The 6,540-nt window shown below is 43.6% G+C and overlaps 1 long non-coding RNA gene across 1 annotated transcript; it reads right to left on the reverse strand.

Annotated features, from left to right (window-relative positions):
* LOC146896143 (uncharacterized) lies at window positions 1-858 on the reverse strand. Its single transcript, XR_014999578.2, has 2 exons — window positions 434-858; window positions 1-367 (listed from the first exon to the last, which is right to left on the reverse strand). It is a non-coding gene; the product is annotated as an uncharacterized LOC146896143 (long non-coding RNA).
* Between the last annotated feature and the right edge of the window lie 5,682 nt (window positions 859-6,540).

The raw sequence follows: 6,540 nt of genomic DNA on the forward strand, positions 1-6,540 counted from the left end.
TGACTTCTAATTATTTTATCAATAAACACAACCAAACTGTCAGTTAAAACAAAAGGAATCACTTGGTGTTCTTTGGTCCACACGGTGCGTTCTCGTGGTGCCTTCTGCAGAAGAGAGCTGCTGTGGCCCAGCACTGGTGTCCTTGCAGGAGAAGCCTTGTGCTCCCACAGAAAGGACACCGGTCCCTGCTCATGTTGGTGTGCATCTTCCCAAAGGCGCTAGTAAGAGGATGAAGAACTTTAAAGGGAAATCTGGACACTGTCGGCTCTCGGTGCTCTCCAAGCACAGTCGGGCGCGCAGAAGACAGCCAGCAAGGTTCTGTTTTCCCTAACAATGCACGAGGGAATGCATCTGCGCTTTCTGGAACCTAAATTACAAGAAAGAAATTAGGGGTTGAAAACAGGTAAAAAGTCTCCCAACACCCCCACCACACCTCCTTCTCCCAAGCGCAGGCTCTAGTTTTCCCAGACTGCCCGATCATCCTCTCTGGTGGTGTTCTAAAGCGCAGGGTCCACGTCACTATGAGACGTGATTGTCGCGTCACGTAACCCTTCATGCGTCAGGTGGTGAGGTGAGATTTGAGCATCCTCGAAAGAACGAGCTGTGAATATCAAAGGGCCTTGGCACAATGCCATCCGCAGCGCCTATGATCGTTTATCTCAGATGAAGCCAATTTATTCAGAAGCAGATGTCACCAACTGATTAAAAACTTCTCAGCAGCGTAAATTCCATTTGCTGCTGAAATGAGAATTAGTAGACAGAAGGCAGACGACATTTTTACACGCGTGGCAGCTCATCAGCGGCACATAGCACGTGCCCAGGCACCCACATTGGTCAAGGTGAACCAACTGCGCGCCTCTGCAGCCTCCCTGAGTGAATGCACGTGACACCACCGGCTACTTCTCTCCTTCCGGAAGCTGTCAGAGTTCTTTGCCGTTGTCCTACTCATCACCTAAGCTGAATTTCAGAAAACATTCAGGAACATTCACCCCAAGGTCCATTGGACCACAGAATATTTTTTTAAATCTGGGGCAAATAATAAAATATGTTTCTATTGAATCATGCATCATTTCCACACAGAATGAGTACTTCTGCGGGATTGATGATAGCAAGGCAAAAGGTAACAAACTGGAGACTTGGTTGGGCAAGACACTGTTCTGTTTATTATTTTGTTTTAAAATGATTACATATTCTCTCTTTCTCTCTCTCTCTCTCTCTCTCTCTCTCTCTCTCTCTCTCTCTCTCGTGTGTGTGTGTGTGTGTGTGTGTGTGTGTGTGTGTGTGTGTGTATGTCAAAGGATAACCTGCCCTGGCTTGCCCTCACCTGCTGTGTGGGATCTGAGGATGTAACTGAGGTTGGCAGGCTTGGATGCAAGGGCCTTTACCTGCTGAACCATCTCGACAGCCCTTGTTTTACTGTTAATTTTACATCTATAACTAAAATACGCAAAGTTCTTAGTAGCTGCTCCAAAAAACATGATTCCCCTGCAACTAACTGTGTGATGCAGGGAAAACACACACCTAAATAATGGTCTTTCTGACCAAAGTGGAGCATTAACCATACATTTCTCCTGGGTCTCCTGAACTTGTTACCAGGGCAATATCCACCAAGGCTGATGACCTGAGTTTGATCCCCAGAACCCATACGGTGTAAAGAGAATGAATCTATCACAATTGCATTGATCTATATGTTAAACTCTCCCCACACCAGCCTATTCTCACCCCTTCACCTCTTTTTGAAAAATTGCCATGAAAGCAATGTTGATGTGCAGTAAGAACCTCTATGATCTAATCTTCTTAAAAATAATAATACTAACAACACTTATCAAAAATAGCTGAGAATCAAGAATTAGATAGCTCAGTAGTTTCTTAAAACCTATAATGTAACTCATTCCAGCTTCAAAAGATCCCAGCATCCTCTCTGTCCTCATGTGCACAAAACCAGAGACATGCATGCATACCCTTAATTGAAAATAAAACTTTACTAGTACTCAAGAAGCAGAGGTAGGTAGCTCTGAGTGTGAGGACAACCTGATCTACAGAGCAAGTTCCAGGACAGTCAGGGCTACACAGAGAACCAAAACTAAATATCTTTTTTTATATAATTATTTCTTTTATTTTTTTATGTGCATTGGTGTTTTGCCTACATGTACATCTATATGAGTGTGTCAGATCTTGGAGTTACAGACAGTTGTGAGTTGCCATGTGGGTGCTAGGTCCTCTGTAAGAGCAGTCAGTGCTCTTAACCCCTGAGTCATCTCTCCATTCCCATAAGTAAAAAGATCTTTAAAATTTTCTAAGAATCTGGTGCGGGAGAATTATCTGTATTCTGCCAATCATATTTTAATAAAGCGCTGATTGGCCAGGCAGGAAGTATAGGCGGGTCAACCAGACAGGAAGTAGAGGCAGGGCAATGAGAATAGGATAAGGCTAGGGAGGAGAAAGCTCCCTCAGCCACTCCTGCGCAGACCACTAAAGCAGCAACATGTAAGCTGACAACTGAAAAAGGTGCCAAGCCATGTGGCTAACATAGATAAGGATAATGGGGTAACATAAGTTATGAGAGCTAATCAGTAGCCTGACCTAACGGGCCAATCAGTTTATAATCTTATGGAGTCCTGTGTGTGATTTTCTCTTTGGGATTTGCCAGCTGTGGGGTACCAGGCGGGACAGAAACCCCAACAAGCTGGCCCCTCATGTTACAAGAATCAACTGAAGTTATCCACCCATCAGAGGGAGACTTATTTAAGAAAATGAAATTGATCTCAGTTTTTACAAATTAAAGTTTAATTTAAACATTTGAGTAAAACAAAACTCAAACTCTGGGATGGCTAAGAGTTCTGACACACCTGGCAATCTAGACAGCAATATGCATTTTCTGGAGCCATGTGCTGCCTAGAAAGTATCAAAAAGGAAATGATCTCTTACCTTTGACTCTGAGTTTCTTCATAAGCCAGAAGTAAAAGTCAAGACAGAGTTTGACACTATCTCCAAATACTGAAAATGTGCTTCACTGGCAGAGTGCTTTCGTAGACACACACACACCCCACATTCACACACCACCATTTATACACACACACACACCAGCACCACACCACACCACATGCACACACACACACACACACACACCCCACATTCACACACCACCATTTATACACATACACACCAGCACCACACCAACACCACACCACACCACATGCACACGCACACACACACACACACACACACACACACACACACACACACACATACACACGGTCCCTCAGGGAAGGCTTGGCATTTAAAGAAACCTTTCACTAACTCTTAGCTTTGTCAAGCTAACAGAGGAAGGATGTATACTTTACAGAACTGGTCTAGAAAAGTCACTAAACCATACCAACCACTAACAGCAGCCAATCCCACAAAGGGAAAGAAATCTGATTTCCAGAAGTGCTGCATTATATTCTCAGCATTACCCAATTTTAAAAAGTTGTAAAAATAAACAGAAGAGATGGTAGATAGAGAAGCAGTCAAAGTTTGAAAATTATGCTTAAAGATTTTTAAAGTTATGAAGGGTACATTCAAATACCCAAAAGAAAAGATGTCATAAATTAAAGAAAGTTCTAAGAAAAAAGTCTCATCAAACAGGGAATAGCAATAAAGGAATGAAAATTATGAAGGAAAAAGAAACAGAATTTCTAGGGTCAAAAAGTTCAACAACTGAAATAAAAGCCTCAGTGGAGGTGGAGAAGCAGCGGCATATCTGAACAAGCAGAATAAAGAATTACTGAACTTGAAGAAAGGTCAGTTAAGAGAAATAGAAAAAAGGAAAAATTAATAGCACCTCAGAGACCTTGAGACATCATAAGAGTCTGATATATGTATAATGTGAGTCACATAGGAGGAAGGGGAGAAGGGACGAGATGAGATGTTTGAAGGAATGCCTCTCAAATGTGTTCAAGACTTTGCTTCCAAGGCAGCACTTATGGGAGGTGATAGAACCTTCAACAGATGGCACCTAGTGGGAGATTTTTGGGTCATTGGGGGTCATGCCCCCAAAGGGATTTGTGGGGTCTGGTTCAGTCAACTTTTCTCTTTTTAAAATTCTGACTCATGGTGCAAGCAGGTTTGCTCAGCCACATACATTGTCATCGGTTGTGCTGTGTAGTCTGGCACAATGGGTCCACCCAGTCATAGGCAGGAACTTCAAAAACTATGAAATCAAATTAACTTTTCCTTTAAAAAATGTCTTTAGATTTATAAAGAGCTTACTAACGTGACAACTGACGTCATAGCAGAATCAATACCGATGGAGCAGTGGATAGCATATTCAAGGACATGAAAGAAAAGAAGGGGATGTAAAGATGGCTCAGTGGTTAAGAGCACTGGCTACTCTTGCAGAGGACCCAGGTTCAATTCCCAGCACCCACAGCAGACAGCTACAACTGCCTCTAATACCAGCTCTGGGGGATTCAATGTCTCTGGCCTCAGTGGGCACCCACACTCATAAGGACATACCGGCATACACGTATACACATAATTTAAAATAATAAAAATAAATCTTAAACTAAATAAGAGCTTTAAAGATTGAAGAACAGGAGGGACTGGGGGTGAAGAGGAGGATCCTGGCTGAGGACCAATACAGATGAATGGGAAGAGAGGAGGGTTGGTGCCTCAGTCTCCTAGATATCTAAGCAATGTGAATAGAACCTAGGCCAAGTTTGCATTCCGGCCATGGCTCTGCCACTTGCGCAAGCCCACACAGGTCCTTGAACTTTCATTGACATCTCTCTTCATCTGTAACACAAGACTCCCGGGTCAGATGACGGCTGAGACTCCAGTAGCTCCACGGGACAGCATTCAGAGAGGTCGATCCAATACACGTCTGCTCCAGACCCTTCCACGGCCATTTGATAACTAAATTAGACCAACTGGGAGGTAGCTGCTCTTCTACCAATGATAGAAACCACTGGAGAGCACAGAAGTCATGGAAAGTCAAGTTACACCTGAGAGTACTTACACCTTCAGAACTGATGGGATCAGAAAGAACAAGACCTAGACAATCCACTAGTGTCGCTAACTTGAAACTCCAAACGTAACCCAACCCTTTAACAGAATACCTTCTCTCTGGTTTTGTTTTTAAGTGATTCACAGCCACAGAGAAGTGTCTCTGAATATTTAAATATGCTTCTCAAATATTAAGCAGATCCCTCAGGCCAAGGAAGTGGCATGTTTATTCTGTCTCTTCCTCCCTCCCTCCCTCCTCTCTCCACCACCTGCATCTGTCTGCAAATTCAAGACTTTTAAGAAGGGCCTAGAGAGATGCTCACCCATTAAGAACAATTGCTACCCTGGCAGAGGACCCAGGTTTCATTACCAGGATCCACCTGGAGGCTCACGACCATCAATAACTCCAGTTCCAGGAGCAAGCCCCAACAATCCTCCCTGTCTCAAACTTCCTCAAGGATAGAGTTATAGGCAGGTGCATGAGGATTCCCAGAGTCTTACATGGAATCTGTTGGGTGAAGTTTTTATTCTTTTGGTTTTTTGAGGAACCCACTAACCAGCTCCCAAATAATACACAGAGGCTTACTCTTAGTTACGAATACCTGGCCTTAGATTGGCTTGCTTCTTGCCAGATTTTCTAACTTAAATTATCACCACTACCTTTTGCCTTTGGGATTTTACCTTTCTCTTACTTCTGTAAATCTTACTTTTACTTCTACTCGGAGGTTGGCTGGATGGCTAGAGTTCTTTCTTCTCTCGCTTTTCATTCTCCTTCTATTTATTACTCTCTGCCTTCCAGCCCTGCCTATCCTTGCTCCTGCCTCGCTATTGGCCATTCAACTCTTTATTAGACCATCAGGAGTTTTAGACAGGCACAGTAACACAGCTTCAGAGTTAAACAAATGCAGCATAAACAAAGGTCACACACCTGAAAATAGTATTCCCCAACAAGACTCCAACTCTGGTCCTTGTGCATACTCAGTAAGCACTTTTAATTTTTTTTAAAAGAAAACTATCTTTTTTATTTTACATACTAATCCCAGTTCCCACTGTTTCTCCTCCTCCCATTCCCTCAACCTTTCCCACCACCACCCCGCTACCACTCCTCCGAGAGGGTAAGGCACACTGCTTTGAGGAAGGTCCAAGGCCCTCCGTACTATATCTGGACCAAGCAAGGTATCATCCAAAAAGAATGGGTTCCCAAAAAGACAGTACAAGCAGTGGGGATAAATCCTGGTGCCACTGCCAGTGACCCCACAGTTTGCCCCAGCCATACAACTGTTATGCACATTCAGAGGGTCTAGTTTGGTCCTATGCTGGTTCCTTTCCTGTCTGGCTGGAGTTGGTGAGCTCCCATTAGTTCAGGTAAACTGTTTCAGTGGGTCACCTATGCATGAGTCCCTTAAGAGTGAACACCTTGCTCCACTCTCAGCAGGTGTTCTAGGCGGCCTATCCCCAATAGTTACTTACCAGAAGTAGCTTTCCAAAAAACCTTCCACACACCACCTTTCAGGAACCACCCTCTGGTTGTACATAATGTAACAAAACTAACCA

The sequence above is a fragment of the Myodes glareolus genome, chromosome 1 (genome assembly GCF_982192425.1).
Source record: "Myodes glareolus chromosome 1, mMyoGla1.1, whole genome shotgun sequence".
In the NCBI taxonomy this organism is placed as follows: domain Eukaryota; kingdom Metazoa; phylum Chordata; class Mammalia; order Rodentia; family Cricetidae; genus Myodes; species Myodes glareolus.